Here is a 16,874-nt window from a genome sequence, read left to right as displayed (position 1 = left end):
CTCTTATATATACATGAATTTGACGTCATATTAGGAATGGATTGGTTAGCTGCGTACCATGCCAATATAGATTGTCATGAAAAGATGGTAATTTTTAATATTTCCAATGACAAAGCCTTCAAATTCAAAGGGATTAGGGAGCCCCAATATCCATGTCTCGTATCTTGCATTCAAGCTCAACGATTACTTGAGAAGGGATGTGTAAGTTATTTAGCTTACATAATGGAGAATAAAAATAGAGAAGTCAATCTACAACAAATACCAATGGTGAAAGAATTTTTTGATGTTTTCCCAAAAAATCTTCCAAGTCTACCTGCAGACCGGGAGATCGAGTTCTTTATTAACTTAATTACTAGTATGAGCCCTATCTCTAAGACTCCGTTTTAAATGGTGAAAGTCGAATTAGAGGGACTCAAGAAACAATTGTAGAAATTATTGGATAAGGATTTCATCAGACCAAGTGTATCACCATAGAGAACTCCAGTACTATTTGTGAAGAAGAATGATGGTACTATGTGACTCTATATCGACTATAGGCAACTAAACCAAGTTACCATAAAGAATAAGTATTTGTTACTTCGTATCAATGATTTATTTAACCAACTTCAAGGAGCCCAAATATTCTCAATGATTGATCTATGTTATGATACCGTCAACTAAAGGTTAAGAAAGAGGATGTTCCTAAAACTGCCTTCAGGACTAAGTATGTCCATTACAAATTCTTAGACATGCCTTTCGGTGTAACAAATACTCCTGTATCATTTATGGATTTGATGAAAAAAATCTTATACTCATTCTTAGATAAGTTTATCATCGTCTTTATTGATAATATACTGATTTATTCATGGAACGAGGTTGAACATGCGGAGCATTTGACAATAATGCTTGGAATACTTAGGAAAAAGAAGTTGTATGTCAAGTTTAAGAAGTGTGAGTTTTGGTTAAAGGAGGTTATCTTCCTCGGACATATAGTTTCAAATGATAGAATATCAATAGATCCAGTTAAAGTAGAAGCAACAGTAAACTAGAAAAGGCCTACAATGGTAACTAAAATCCGAAGTTTCCTCGGTCTAGCTAGATACTACAGGAAGTTTATTGAAAATTTTTCAAAGATTGCTATTCCACTAACTCAACTCACTAGAAAGGACACAAAATTTGAGTGGAATGATAAGTGTGAACAAAGATATGAAGAAACAGTTGACAACAACCCTAATATTGACTGTTCCTAATGGTACTGGTGGATTCTCTATCTACAATGATGCTTCAAAATAAGGGTTGGGATGCGTGCTAATGCAACACAAAAAAGTGATAGCTTATGGCTCTAGAAAGCTAAAGAATCATGAGCAGAACTATCCTACCAATGATTTAGAACTAGCCACCATAGTTTTTTTCTTAAAGATCTGGTGCCATTATCTATATGGGAAAAGTTTCGAGATTCATACAGTGCATAAAAGTTTGAAGTATTTGTTCTCGCGGAAAGAACTTAATATCCACCAAAGGATATGGATGGATTTATTTAAAGATTATGATTGCAAGATTATTGTTGCGGATGCACTTAGTAAGAAAAGTACTTTCACTCTTGCCTACTTGATGGCCTTAGAGTGGAGACTCATAGAAGATTTCTAGAAGTTGAACCTGAATATTCGACATAAGAGATCAAGAGGATAGCTAGCCAATATAAAAGTACAACCTATTTTGGTGCAAAAAATTAGAGAAGCCCAACAGTCTGATCTCACATTGAAGTCAATTATAGAAGATGTCACTAAGGAACTTAGGCCAGAATTCAGACTATCGGAAGATAGTGTATTGAGGTTTGGAAACATAGTATGTGTGCCGAATAATAATAATCTAAAAAATGAGATATTAAAAGAAGTTCACTGCTCTAGATTTATTATGCATCCTGATAACACTAAGATGTATCAGAACTTGAGGACCAAATACTGGTGGAGTGGGATGAAGAAGGATATAGTAGAGTTCCTTTCCAAATCTCTCACCTGCTAACAAGTGAAGGTTAAACGTCAGAAACCAACAGGACTACTTCAGCCCTTGTTCGTAGCAGAATGGAAATAGGAACATATTACCATGAATTTCATGGTGGGTCTACCAAAAACAAGATTTCAATATGATGCTATTTGGGTTATTGTTGATAGATTAACTAAGTCTGCTCATTTTCTGGCTATCAAAGCGAATGACCCACTGAACAAGTTGGCCAGACTCTATATCAATGAGATTGTGAGATTGCATAGAATTCCAGTCACAACTGTCTCTGATCGAGCTCCTTGTTTTACTTCAAGATTTTGGACCAATCTACAGAATGTTATGGAGATTGAACTATCCTTTAGTACAACTTTCCATCCTCATACGGATGTTCAATCAGAACAAACAATCTAAACTCTAGAAGATATGCTAGGAGCATGTGCCATTGAGTTGCGAGGTAATTGGGATGATCATTTACCTCGTATTAAGTTCGCGTATAACAATAGCTATCAGTCTAACATTCAAATGGCACCCTATGAGGCTTTGTATAGAAGAATATGTAGATCATCTATTTGTTGAGAAAAAGTTGGGGAACGAAAACTGATTGGACGTGAATTTGTAGAAGAAACTACAAAAAAGGTGAAATTGATCAGGAAACATCTTCTGACAGCTCAAAGTAGGCAGAAAAGTTATGCCAACAATTGGAGAAGAGATTTAGAATGCCAAGTAAGTGACCATATATTTTTAAAAATCTCACCAATTAAAGGATCATAAAATTTTGGAAGAGAGAAAAACTCATTCCTAGATTTATCGGACCTTTTGAGATATTGGATAGAGTGGGAGCTGTCGTCTAGCGCTTAACATTGCCACCTGAGTTAGCCAATATACACAATGTCTTTCATGTATCGATATTGAAGAAATATCACCCAGATCCATTTCATGTACTCTGATATGAAGTCTTTGCACTTCAGGATAACCTATCCTTTCATGTGCAGATAATGGATCGCAAAGAAAGGATATTACGGTCCAAGGTTATCTCCTTAGTAAAGGTACTATGGGAGCCAGAAGAGGAAATGAAGGCTAAATACCCACATTTATTTGTGACTACTGGTAAGTCCAATTTGGAGGACCAAATTTTTTTTAAAGAAAGGGGAGGATTTGATAGCTTGAAAATACTTTCGAAATAATTTCTTATATGTTTTATATTTAATTTAGCCTTTATATTTTTTTAGAAATATATAATAAGATTAACGACATACTTTATAGTCAAATAGTAAAATGATAGATAAGGATGGAGAAGCTAGAATAAACATAAAGATGCATGAAAAAAGGTGGGAACCTATTAAATGAAATGATATAATGAAAAGAGGTAACTATTAGATAAAATGACATAAAGGAAAACGACAACTTTTATATAAAGTGACAATTTTTAGATGAAGTGGTATGTAAAAAGTGGTAACCTTTGATATGAAGTGACATATGAAAGGACTTTTTAAATAAAATGATACGTGAAAAGTAGTAACCTTTTAGGTGAAGTGACATGATGAAAAGAGACAATTTTTAGATAAAATGAAATGATGGAATGGTGGCAACCTTTCTCTTGTGGCTCCCCACTTCTATGAATAGGGGATAGGAGAAGGGACGAAGAGACATTTCGGATGAGAAAAAAATAGTGAGAAGTATATAAAGGTGAAGGAAGAAGAGAGAGTATGAGGTGTGTGATTCTTTAGAGTATTTTGAGGTTTTAGATAAGAACTTTTGGAAAATTTTGCTAAATGTGTGAGAGTAGAGAAAGAGGAAGAGAAGAGAAAGATGGTTCACGATAAAAAAGACATTATAAACTGTTAGAAACGTAAGCATTTTCTTAAGTTTTGAAGTTCAGTTTCTCTTTAATTTTTAAGGTTAGTTTTTTAGTATTGTGTTGGATATTTTTAAACAAGAAAGTGAACAAAAATCATCCTAGAACTCTACTGGATCTTTGAGATGAAGTTGTCATAAATAAAGCCGGAACTCTGCTGGAATTAAGATGACGACTGCTAATGACTTAAGGTAAGTGGATATTATGGATTCATAATCTACGTAGTTTTGAATTATTTTACATATTTTCAATATAAAAATATGTAAATATTTAATTTGTCTTTCATATTTGTTAAGTAAGTATTTATCAAAGTTTTATTTCGATATAAGTGTTATTTGTTAAAGTCTTACTTCGATATAAGTGTTATTTACCTTTATATTTTTAAAATGTGATTTTGATATTTGTGCATCACCCATTATGAAAACAAATTATTTTGAAAGCACCTGCATTATGCTACACTTCAATCTGGCTGTGTTCAGGTGTATGAAAAAATAGTCTGATCTGTGTGCTCTAACCGTTCCATGTTCAAAAGGTAGCAGTGTTTTAAGGTACTCATGTATATCGTTTTGTGTTCAGATACATGGAGAACCAGTGATAAGTGTCTATGCCTACGCATAATGTATAGTAACCGATTGATCCTCCATAATAGTGATGAAGTATACAACATAATTTTATTTTCTGAATTGTGATTGTACTTCTGATTCGTATATGTTTTAGAAAGATTATATGATATATGTTTTATTGTGTATAAATAAATTATATATTGCATGTACTATGTTGTGATTTCATAATATCACAAATTGAAATATTTTGTCTCATCTCCCTATCACCCTCCTGATATTGAAGATATCGATACAGAGTGAGTGATGATATAGAAGAAATTTCTGAATGTAGACTCTAATATTAAGGTTATTGTTTTGTACTTTTATTTAGTAATGTAAGTAAGGAAATTTAGAGCCTCGTACATATGTTTATGTTTTAAATTTAAGGGATGTAACACTTATGAGGCTCTTTTATGACTAATAAATTTAAGTTATTTTACTTAATTTGAGTCCATGTAATTTAAATAAGTATGCTTCGGTCATTACCCTATAAGACGGGGTGTGGTCTGTAACATTATATTTGAATTTTTTGGTTTACTTATATTCTTTCTGTAACACCCTAGAGTTTCAAGGAAAATAAATCATAAATTAAGTATGGAAGCGAAGTTATTAGTTAGGGTTTACATTCCTTACACAATAACTTAAAGTACCAAATACTGCTACCGAATTACCTTTTTTAAAGGAAATACAAAAAATTAAAAAAATAAACGAAAAATAAATAAAACTGGTATCCTACTCGCAACCCTCTTGTGGATCAGGCTCTGGATTTTGGTTCTCTTGAACTGAAATGGTTAAATAAGGAATGAGCTGCACTAGCCCAGTAAGAACATCACGCTACTCATCGACATAGAAATGAAGGTTGGTAGAAAAATAAAAAACAACTAATTGAGCTCTTAATTAAACAAATTCATTTATCATAAAGAAAATCTTTTACCATCTACTTACCGTAGTGAAATTTACAAAACAACTTATAGAAAGAATAACATAACACAAATCATGATTTTATATGTAATTGATTTGAACAACAATTTTTTTTCTTTAATTATCCTGCTAGTATCTATGGGGGTTCATAGGGATGTCCTCATAACACGTGAACCTTTTCCTTTAACATTTCAAATTAACGGGTCATCCCCATACCCGTCCGATATGAGCGCCAAACTATTAAACCTCAATACCCCGTCCGGTATGAGGGTGAAACGGGCCGTCCCTATATCCCGTTTGGTATGAGCGCCAAATTACCAAATCCTGATACTCCGTCCGCTATGAGGCAACGTTCACGATAGGGTCCCTATATACCCAGTCCATCCACCATCTCCCAAGATATCCAGTAAAGCTACCGTTTCATCCATTCACTTAATCACGTAATTTCTCATTTTCTTTTAATTTCCATTATTTTCCCAATTCAACTGTAAATATACAAAACAACCAATACATGCATTTTAAACTATAGAATCGATCAATCAAATATTATCATGCATTTAAATTGTAGAAATAATCAACAGAAACAACAATAGATAATTTTCGGTTCTAACCCCATTAGTAACCCGTAATTAATTAAGAATATTTTCTAATTTGTACAAAACACTGTCTTATTGTTAATTTAACTTCAATTACATAACAGAGAATAGAGTGAGGGATTCTTATTCAATTCGATGCCAAAAAGTGAAACTTGTTGACTGCTCCTACCGACGGTCCCCGGATTCCCTGAATTTTTCTTCAGAGATTAAAACGCGCTACAAGTACCTACAAATATATCAAAAACCCAAAAACAGTATCCGCCTTGGGTTGGCTATTTTCGATCGTTTTCGGCTGAATTCAACCGATTTTGCATCAATTCCTGCAAGAAAACACGTTAAGAGGGCTTGGTTGGCCGAAAAATTGAAACTCACCGGCAGCAAAGCTCTTCGGTGTGGCAGGTCCACTGGCTCACTTTTGCGGTTGGGTGTTTTGCTTATGTCAACTTTTAGAAAAGGAAACAGTGATTACAACGGTGGAAAAATTTCACAGAATGGGAATCGAGAAGGGCCTCATTGGAGGCAGTTTTTGAAATTTCCCGCGACGGCGCTATCGGACTTTGCCCGTGATTTTCGGTCATTCCACCGATCTTTTAGCTTTGATTTGGCCATGGGGGTGTTTAAAATTGAATTTCGAGCAAATGAGAAATTTTTTTACCTCTTTTGGCGATTGAAAGTGACTCCGGCACGATGGCAGATGGCAAAAGCTCTCCTTCCCGGTGACTAGGTCTTCTTTTCTGGCGAGGGGGTCTGGCAGCTAGGGTTAGGGTTTGGTGTGAAGATGGTTATTTATACTCGTCTCTTTTTAATCTGGGCCATCCATCGCGTTTGATTTGGACAGTCTGATCGCGTTTAAATCTGACTGTCCATCGCGTTTGAGGAGTGCACGCATCTGGGTCGTCCGTGCGCGCTGGAGTGAATCTTGGCCGTCCGATCGCTGGCACGTGAATCACCCGCGTGGCCTCTTGCATGGCAACACGTCAACTTCTGTTGCGTTCTGCTTTGTTGGAGCTGCTGACCGGGCATCCTATGTGGCACATTCTTAAATTGTATTTTGAATCCCAGTTTCTGAATTTTCTTTCAAAAATATCATCAGAACCCAAATTTTCATCTATTTTTCCCAAAATTATTTTCAATTTCATCGTCCTTCAAATTTTCTTCTTTTTTACACTAAATTAAAATTAAAAAATTAAAAAATTATATTACAAATTAATTTAAATTACACCAAAAATTAATTTGGGTATTACAACTCTCCCCTCCTTAAAAGAAATTTGGTCCCTCAAATTTGTCTCCCTCACTCTCAATCAAATAGTTGGGGATATTAGGCTTTAAAATATGATTCTAGCTCCCATATGACCTCTCTCGGTGTGTGATTCTGCCATAGAACCTTAATAAAGAAAATTTTTTGGTTGCGGAGTAATCTACTTTTTCGTTCCATAATACCGACCGTTACTTCCTCGTAGGATAGATCCTCCTGGAATGAAAGGGGCTCGTGGGCCAAACGTAGAGGGGTCTGGGTTGTACTTGTGTAGCATGGACACATGAAACACATTGTGGACCCTGAAATGTTCTGGAGGCAGTGCCAATCTGTAGGCGGCGGTACAAATTTTGTCTAAGATTTCAAATGGTCCAATAAACCAGGGGATTTAGTTTCTCCCTCTTGCCAAACCTACTGATTTTCTTGAAAGGAGTAACCTTAAGGAACACTTGATCGCCTTTCTCAAACTCCAAATCCCTCTTCTGGCATATAACTCTTATATCTACTCTGAACTATCTGAATATTCTTCCTAATCTTAACTATTTTGGCTGTAGTCTCCTCTACGAGATCTGGGCTGAAGAATTTTCTATCACCCACTTCTTCCCAACATATCGGCGATCTGCATGGGTGGCCATACAACGCATTGTATGGAGCCATGCCGATACTTGTTTGGTAGCTGTTGTTGTAGGTGAACTCAATCAGGGGTTGATGGTCATCCCAATGGTCCCTGAAGTCAAGAACAGAGGCTCAAAGCATATCCTCAAGTGTGCGGATCGTCTTTTCTGACTGTCCATCAGTCTAAGGGTGGAATGCAGTACTAAAGGACAGTTTCGTTCTCATGGCTTGCTGAAAGTTAGACCAGAACCGAGAAGTGAGCTTGGGGTCCCTATCGAACACTACTATCACAAATACTCCATGTAATCTGACTATCTCCCGGATATACATTCTTCATAACTTGTCCAATGGATCGGTCATCCTGATAGCCAATAAGTGGGAAGACTTGGCAGGCCGATCAACAATTACCCAGATGGCATCATGTCCTGAGCGTGCTTTAGGTAATCCTATCACGAAATTCATGATGATATATTCCCACTTCCACTCCAGAATTAGTAATGGCTGAAGTAGCCCACCTGGGCGTTGATGCTCTGCCTTGTCTTGTTGACATACCAAACACTTAGAAACAAAGTCAGCTACATCTCTTTTCATCTCATTCCACCAAAATCAGGGTCGCATACTTTGATACATCTTAGTGTTTCCAGGATGCATGACAAATTTTGAGCTATGGACCTCTGTCATGATGTTCATTTTCAACTCACTGTCACCTGTAACACACACCCTGTCCTGGAATCTGAGCAACTCATCAGTAGAGACTCGAAACTCTGAATTAACTCCCTGTTCTGCATCTTTCTTGAGGGCTACTAGGGTGGAATCGGTAGATTGAGCTTCCTTTATTCTCTGGATTAACTCATATTGAATAGTCAGGTGGCCCAAACATGTGAATCTCTTCATGTCTTGAAGCCGTACCTGTTGTGCGGCCCCTATCTGCCTGCATTCTGAAACCATCAAATAAGCTAATGTACCTGCACTTTTCTTACTAAGTGCATCGGTTACCACGTTACCCCTACCCGGGTGATACAAGATGTCGCAATCATAGTCATTGAGGAGTTCTATCCACCTTCTTTGATGCATGTTGAGATCCTTTTGGGTGAATATGTGTTTCAAACTCTTATGATCGGTATAGATATGAAGGGTCTCTCTATACAAATAATAGCGTCAAGTCTTCAAGGCGTGGATAATTGCGGCCAGTTCTAAGTCATGGGTGAGGTAGTTTTTCTCATAATTCTTCAGGTGTCTGGACCCATAGGCTATGACATTCCCATACTACATCAAAACACAACCCAACCCTAGGTAAGAGGCATCACTGTAAACTGTATATCCACCCGATCCGCTCGGCAAGCCCAAAACATGTGCGATAGTCAACCGTTTCTTTAGTTCTGAAAAACTTCTTTCGCAGTTCTCGTTCCACTTAAACTTGATGTTCTTCTTTGTGAGCCGAGTCAGAGGAGCAGCTAGGCTAGAAAAACCTTCTACAAACTTGTAGTAATAACTTACCATCTCCAGAAAGCTACTGATCTCGTTAACCGATGTCAATTTTTCCCAGTCAAGCACTGCTTCAACTTTTTTAGGATTCACTGATACTCCATCCCTTGATATGATGTGTCCTAGAATGGTAGTTTGCTCAAGGAAAAATCCACACTTGCTCAACTTTGTATACAACTTTTTCTCTCTAAGAATCTGCAGAACCTGAGTCAGATGGTGAACATGTTTCTCTTTGCTTTTTGAATAAACCAAGATATCCTCGCTGAACATAATGATAAACTGATCTAGGAATTGTCTGAAAATCCTGTTCATAAAGTCCATGAAGATGGTTAGAGCGTTGGTTAGTCCAAATGGCATGACCAGGAACCCATAGTGTCCGTACCTGGTTCGAAAGGTTGTTTTAGGAATATTTTTTGCCCTAATCTTTACGATGGTATTCTGAACATAGATCTATCATGGCGAAGACCTGAGCACCCTGTAATTGATCAAAGAGGTCAACGATACTGGGGATGTGGTATTTATTCTTGATCGTGACCCTATTCAGACCTCTGTAATCATTACATAACCTCAACGTCCTATCTCCCTTTCTTGTAAATGTGACTCCGGCACACCAAGGGGATACACTATATCGAATGAATCTACTGTCATGCAATTCAGTGATTTGTTTCCTCAATTCCTCCATCTCAACATGACTTATGAGGTAAGGAGCAGCCAAAATAGGCTGGGTGCCTGGCTAAAGGTCTATGGTGAATTCGACTTCTCTGTCCACTAGCAGTCTAAGTAGTTCATTCGGGAACACATATAGAAATTCTTGGATTACTGGAATCTCTTAAATACAAATTTTTTTCTTGGGTTTGCCTAGTTAGAGAAAATAGTCAGGTTAAAATACTTGATAATAAGAGAATTTGCCATGAGGGAAACGAATGTTAAAGAATTTTATTAATTTGTAAATGACTCCTCATTAGGAGGGTTGAATACAATCTTCTTGCTAAAACAATCTATGATGGCGTGATATGCCGCTAACAAGTTCATTCATAAGATTACATTAAAATTCCCTGTGTCAATCTCTATTAGGTCCACACTCAATTTCCTACATGCTATATATATGACACAGCTCTGTATATAACTTCCTCCACTAGTGTCCTACTCCCAAGAGTACACACAAACAATACAAAATCCAATTTTTCAGTTAATACATTTAATTTTGATGCAAAAATATGTGAAATGAATGAATGCGATACACCAGTATCAATCAAAACATGAGCAGGATGGTTACAAATAGTGTACGTACCCTGTACCAAGTCCAGGTCGGCTTCTGCATCCTACTAAGTGAGGTTGTAAGCCCGGCCTTGGATAGGAGGTCTGGCCTGGTTCTAGTTCCTCAGGCACTCCCTTGCATAATTTTGGGCACTACTGCATATGTGGCATATGTTGTTAAGACGATAGCAGGGTCGGTGCCCATGATCCTTGCCACAGTGCTGATAGGTCTTACCGCACCCTGCTATTGGAACCTGAGGAGGAGTTTGAGTCATCGGCCTGGGTCTCTTGTTCTATTGAACAGGTGCAGTAGGTGCTGGTTTGTAGTGTGGAGCCGAGGGCCTAAGGTTCCCTACTGCTGGAGGGAAGGTGCGAAGGTTCCTCTCCATTAACTATGCATTTGCCAGGATAGCCGAATAAGTGCTGAGCTCGAGCACAAATAACTACTGTCTGATCTTAGGATGGAGACCCCACGCGAACCTTCTAGCCTTCCTGCCTTCATCCGTCATGCTCTATGGGGAATACCGGTCCAACTCTAGGAACTTGCAAGTATATTCTGATACAGTCATGTCTTCCTGGACCAAGTGTGCAAACTTCATCTCTTTCAAATGTCGGAGGTACTCTGGAAGGTACTTTGCAAGAAAGGCCGTCAGGAATTATTCCCAAGTGACTGGAAAAGGCAGGGTGGCTTACTTGAGTTACCACCAGCGGCCTGTTTCTCCCACCAGCATCTAGGTAGCAAGGATGACTTTCTGTTCAGGAGTCACCCCAAGCGTCATGAAGGCCTTCTCTGTCTCAGTTAACCAGTACTCGGCCTCTTCAAAGAAGGATCCCCCTACAAAAGCAGATGGATTTAGTCTTTTTTACCTCTTTATGTAGTCTGGGTTCATCATGGGAGAAGTTGGGTCCCGTGGAAGAGAGATTGGACTGCACTGAGGATGGACTGGGTGGCCTTGTGGTTGTACTGGATGATATGGTGGAGGCACCAGATTGTACTGTGGTGGTGCTGGGTGATGCGGTTGAGGCACTGAGCCATATTGTGGTAGTGCCGGGTGGTACTGTGGCTGAAGCACCAGATCATACTGTGGTGGTGCCGGGTGGTACAGTGGCTGAGGCACCGGATCATACTGTGGTGGTGCCGGGTGGTACTATGGAAGAGCAGGGTCATACTAGGGTGGCTTGGGATCCTCTCACTGCAAGGATGACTCAACCTATGGCAGCGGGGGAGGGTCAGGTAGCTGCTCCCTCATTTCCTCCCGGGACTATTGGGCACTAATGAGTCTCTCCAGCATCTCAAATAACCGGTCGAAATCTTCTTTAAGCGAACCCTCCCGGGCTACTCGGTTTAGTGGGGGTCTTCCTCTCCTCATCTATCTGTACATGCATTTCACAAAAAATGGTTTGAGTGATAATTCATTATTTTTTGTGTTTCCTAAGGATTTTGTATAAGGAATGGGTTCGAGGAACGCGGCTCTGATACTAACTGTAATACCCTTAGAATTTCAAGAAAAATAAATCATAAATTAAGTGCGGAAGTGAAGTGATTAGTTAGGATTTACATTCATTAACAATAACTTAAAGTACCAAATAGTGCCACGGAAATTACCATTTTTAAAGGAAATACAAAAAATTAAAGAAATAAACGAAAAATAAATAAAACTGGTATCTTACTTGCAACCCTCTTTTAGATCGGGCTCTGAATCTTGATCCTCTTGATTTGAAATAGTTAAATAAGGAATGAGCTACACTAGCTCAGTAAGAATATCACACTACTCACCAATACAGAAATGAAAGTTGGTAGAAAAGTAAAAAATAACTAATGGAGCTCTTAATTAAACAAATTCATTTATCATAAACAAAATCTTTTACCATCTACTTACCGTAGTGAAATTTACAAAACAACTTATAGAGAGAATAACACAACACATATCATAATTTCATATGTAATCGATTTGAACAATAATTTTTTTCCTTTTATTAGTCTGCTGGTATCTATGGGGGTTCATAGGGATGTCCTCACAACGCGTGAACCTTTTCCTTTAACATTTTAAAGTAATGGATCGTCCCCATACCCCGTCCGGTATGAATGTCAAACTACTAAACCTCAATACCCCGTCCATTATGAACACCAAATTACCAAATCTCGATACCTCGTACGGTATGAGGCAACGTTCACGATAGGGTTCCCTATGTACCTAGTCCGTCCACAATCTCTCAAGATATCTAGTAAGGCTGTCGTTTCATCCATTCACTTAATCACACAATTTTTCGTTTTTCTTTAATCTCCATTATTTCTCAATTCAACCGTAAATACACAAAACAACTAACACATGCATTTCAAACTATAGAATCGATCAATCAAATACAATCATATATTTAAACTGTAGAAACAATCAACATAAAAAACAGTAGATAATTTTCGATTATGGCTCTATTAGTAACCCGTAATTAATATGGATATTTTTTAATTTGTACAAAACACTGTCTTATTGTTAATTTGACTTCAATTCAATAAGAGAGAATAGGGTGAGGGATTCTTACTCAATTCGATGCCCGAAAAGTGAAACTTATTGATTGCACCTACTGACAGTTCCCAAATTCTCTAAATTTTTTTTCAGGAATTAAAATGCATTACAAGTACCTACAAATATCTTAAAAACCCAAAAATAGTGTCAGGACCCCTTTTTGGCCAATTCGAGAATTTTGGCACGGCGGCTCCACTATACTCTGGCAATGATGTCGTCGCCTACGGCAGCGGTCCGCCTTGGGTTGGCTATTTACGGTCATTTTTGGCCGAATTAAGCCAGTTTTGCATCAATCCCTGTAAGAAAATACGTTAAGGGGCCTCCATTGGCAAAAAAATAAAAAATCGAAACTCACTGGCAGCGAGGCTCTCCGGTGCGGCGGCTTCGCCAACTCACTTTTACAGTTGAGTGTTTTGCTTATGTAAACCTGTAGAGAAGGAGACGGTGATTACAACAATGGAAAAATTTCGCAAAATGGGAATCGAGAAGGGTCTCATTGGTGGCAATTTTTAAAATTTTCCTTGGCGGCGCCGCTAGGCTTTGCCCACGATTTTTGGCCAATCCGCCAGTCTTTTGGCTCCGATTTGAGTATGGGGTGTTTAAAATTGAATTACGAGCAAAGAGAAAATTTCTTTTATCTCTTTTGGTGATCAGAAGCTGCTCCAGCGCATGGCGGGTGACGACGACTCTCCTTCCCGGCGGGTGGGTCTTCTTCTCCGGCGAGGAGGTCTGGTAGCTAGGGTTAGGGTTTAGTGTGAAGAGGGTTATTTATACACGTCCTCTTTTAATCTAGACCATCCATCACTTTTGATATGGACCATCCAATTGCGATTAAATGGAAAGTAGATATGGACCGTTGATTGCGTTTAAATGTGACTGTCAGATTACATCTGGGGCGTGCACGCATCTGGGCCGTCTATGCGCTTGGGAATAGATATGAGCCATCTGATCGCAAGTACGCGGATCACCCGCATGGCACCGTGTCAGCGTCCGTTGCCACGCGGCGCATTCTAGTTTGTCGGAGCTACTGACCAGGCATTCTACGTGGCACAACGTTTTTAAATTGTATTTTGACCATCAGTTTCTGATTTTTCCTTCAAAAATACCCCCATAACCTAAATTTTTATCTCTTTTTCCCAAAATTATTTTCAATTTCATCCTCCTTCAAATTTTCTTCATTTTTACACTAAATTAAAATTAAAAAATTAAAAAATTATATTACAAATTAATTTAAATTACACCAAAAATTAATTTCGGTATTACACTTTCAATTTTACTATGTGAATGATAATTAAGATTTTATCGAGTTTTTTTTAACATTGGAAGAAATTTAAGGTCACATGTATTGAAGTAAATAAATAAAATTCAGTTTAGATCTTAATAGCTTGTGGAAAGGAACATATAGATAAAGAATCATGGTTATGCCAAAACTAGAGATGATTTTGTATCTTCTTTTGCAACTTTTTAATTTATTGCATGGTTTTTTTTAGTATTGATTAGTCTATGTATTGCATCAAATTTGCTTTCACACATACAAATATATAAATACATATATTATTAGCAATGGAAAAGATTCTAACTATGATATTTTAGGAAAGAAAAATATTATTAACTTTAGTACGATTATAGTTAACAAATAAATCAAATGTATAATAAATAAATAAACTAAAAAATAATTTTATGAATCATAGTAAATCTATTCATTTCACAATGTAAGAATTAAATTGAGGACAAATATTATTTTACTGTTCAAATTTTGAACCATTTTTTATTGTAATATGTAATTATGTATTTTATTTCAAAATAGTCCCAAATTTTAATTTTTTTAAATGACTAAAAGCGCTAAAATTATATATAAGGATTTAAAGTAATTTAAGGCTTGATTTGTAATACCTGGATCTGAAAAATGGTCCAAGATAAATTTTTTATTCTTTAATTATTAATTTAAAAAAATTAATTAATTAATTTTATTTTCATTTAAGTAGAATTTTGAAAAAAAAAATGAATTAGGAACGAGATTGAAATTTTTTTTAGGACAAATAGGTGAAAATTTGAGTTCTGAATGTGTTTTTTTTAAAAAAATTAAAAATAATAGGTCAAAATGCAAATAGAAAAAGTTCAACCATGTAGGACCGCCTAGTCAGCAGCATCGACGAACGAGAGCGCGCCGTGTGGCAAGGCGTGCTGACATCGGTGCCACACAGGAGGCCACGCTGGCGATCTGCATGCCCCGCGATCGGACGATATAAGATCGATCCTGCGTGCATGGACGACCTAGATTCATTTCCCTCTTAGGTGCAATCGGATGGTCGAGATCAATTGCGATGAACGGTCAATATTCGTTTCCTCCTTAAGCACGATCGGACGAACGAGATTGATCGTGATGGACAGTCCAGATCAAGGCGTGATGGTTATAAATATTTCGCATTATACGGAAACCTAAACCCTAGCCGTTAGCCCCTGCTAGAGAAGAAGAATCAGACGCCGGAGATGCTGACCGTTACCGCACCGGAGCCACTGTTAACCTCAAAAAAAGGTAAAAATTTCTCTTACCCACTCGAAATTCGATTCCGAGTACCCCTGTGACCAAATCGGAACAAGAGGGTGTCGGATAAGCCAGAAACTGCGAAAAAAGCTTAAAAGAGTTGTTGCAGCTAAAACCCCATATGAGCTCCTTCTCGATTTTCGTTTCACATAATTTTTCAATCATTGTGTTTACTGTCTTTTTCTGTGTAGGATAGCTGAAGAAAGAACCTCAGTCGCGAAGGAGGACTAACAGAGTCGTTGCACTCGGAGGTCCCCCTGTCGGTCGCTTCAATTCTTTTGTGATTTTCCAGTCAATCGAGGCCCCTAACGTGTTTTTCTACAGAGATATGACCAAAACTAGCTAAAATTGACCAAAACCAACCAAAACTGGCTAGGTTAAGGCGAAATGCTGCCATGGGCGGCGAAGTCGGCACTAGAGCATGGCGGCGTCGACGTGCCAGAAACCCAAAGTTTACCGAAATGAGTTTTTGACACCGATTTTAGATTTTTTGAAGTGTTTTGAAGTATTCTCCCTTACAGTAAATTAAGGCTTAATGATGTATAATTTTTTATTTTTGTAAAAAATTAGAAAACTCTAAAAATAATTATAGATTACTAGTGGAGCCGGAACCGGTTAGTTCATAATTATCTTGATTTTCTATTTATTTTCATGTACTATTCTACTTGCTTGATTTTCGTATAGTATATATTCTTAATTTATAGTTCAATAGTCTTATCAACTTATCTAGTTATTTTGGTTATATACCGTCAGCATGAATATATTTTAATTGATATGTGAATGTGATATGAGATATTGGTATGAGTTTATTGGTTGTTTGTTGATAAAAATCTGTATGTGAAAGACTTGTTGGTTACCCAGGAAAATGGCAGACGGGCTCGGTACATAAAGAACCCTACTGTGAATATTACATCAGTCGGACAGGGCTGGGAAGTTCCTTACCGAAAAGATTTGGGAGATATGGTTCATTCTCATACCAAATGGGGTATCGAGCTGATAGAATATTTAGTAATCATTACTAGACGGGGTATGGAGACGGCTGGTCAATTGTAAAATTAGATATTGGGTTCACGAATAGGAGGGACACCTTGTGGACCCCCAGGGATACCAGCAAGCAGGTAAGAAAGAAAAATTATTGTTTCTCGTTCTCTTATGCATGAAAGTAAAAAGTGATTTGAATATGAGTCTTCATAAATTATCTTTGGAAAACTCATTATGGTAAGTATTAAACAAATGTC

This window comes from Carica papaya, chromosome 6 (genome assembly GCF_054855325.1).
Source record: "Carica papaya isolate Zhongbai chromosome 6, ASM5485532v1, whole genome shotgun sequence".
Classification (NCBI taxonomy): Eukaryota; Viridiplantae; Streptophyta; class Magnoliopsida; order Brassicales; family Caricaceae; genus Carica; species Carica papaya.
This window is presented reverse-complemented; position numbering follows the sequence as displayed.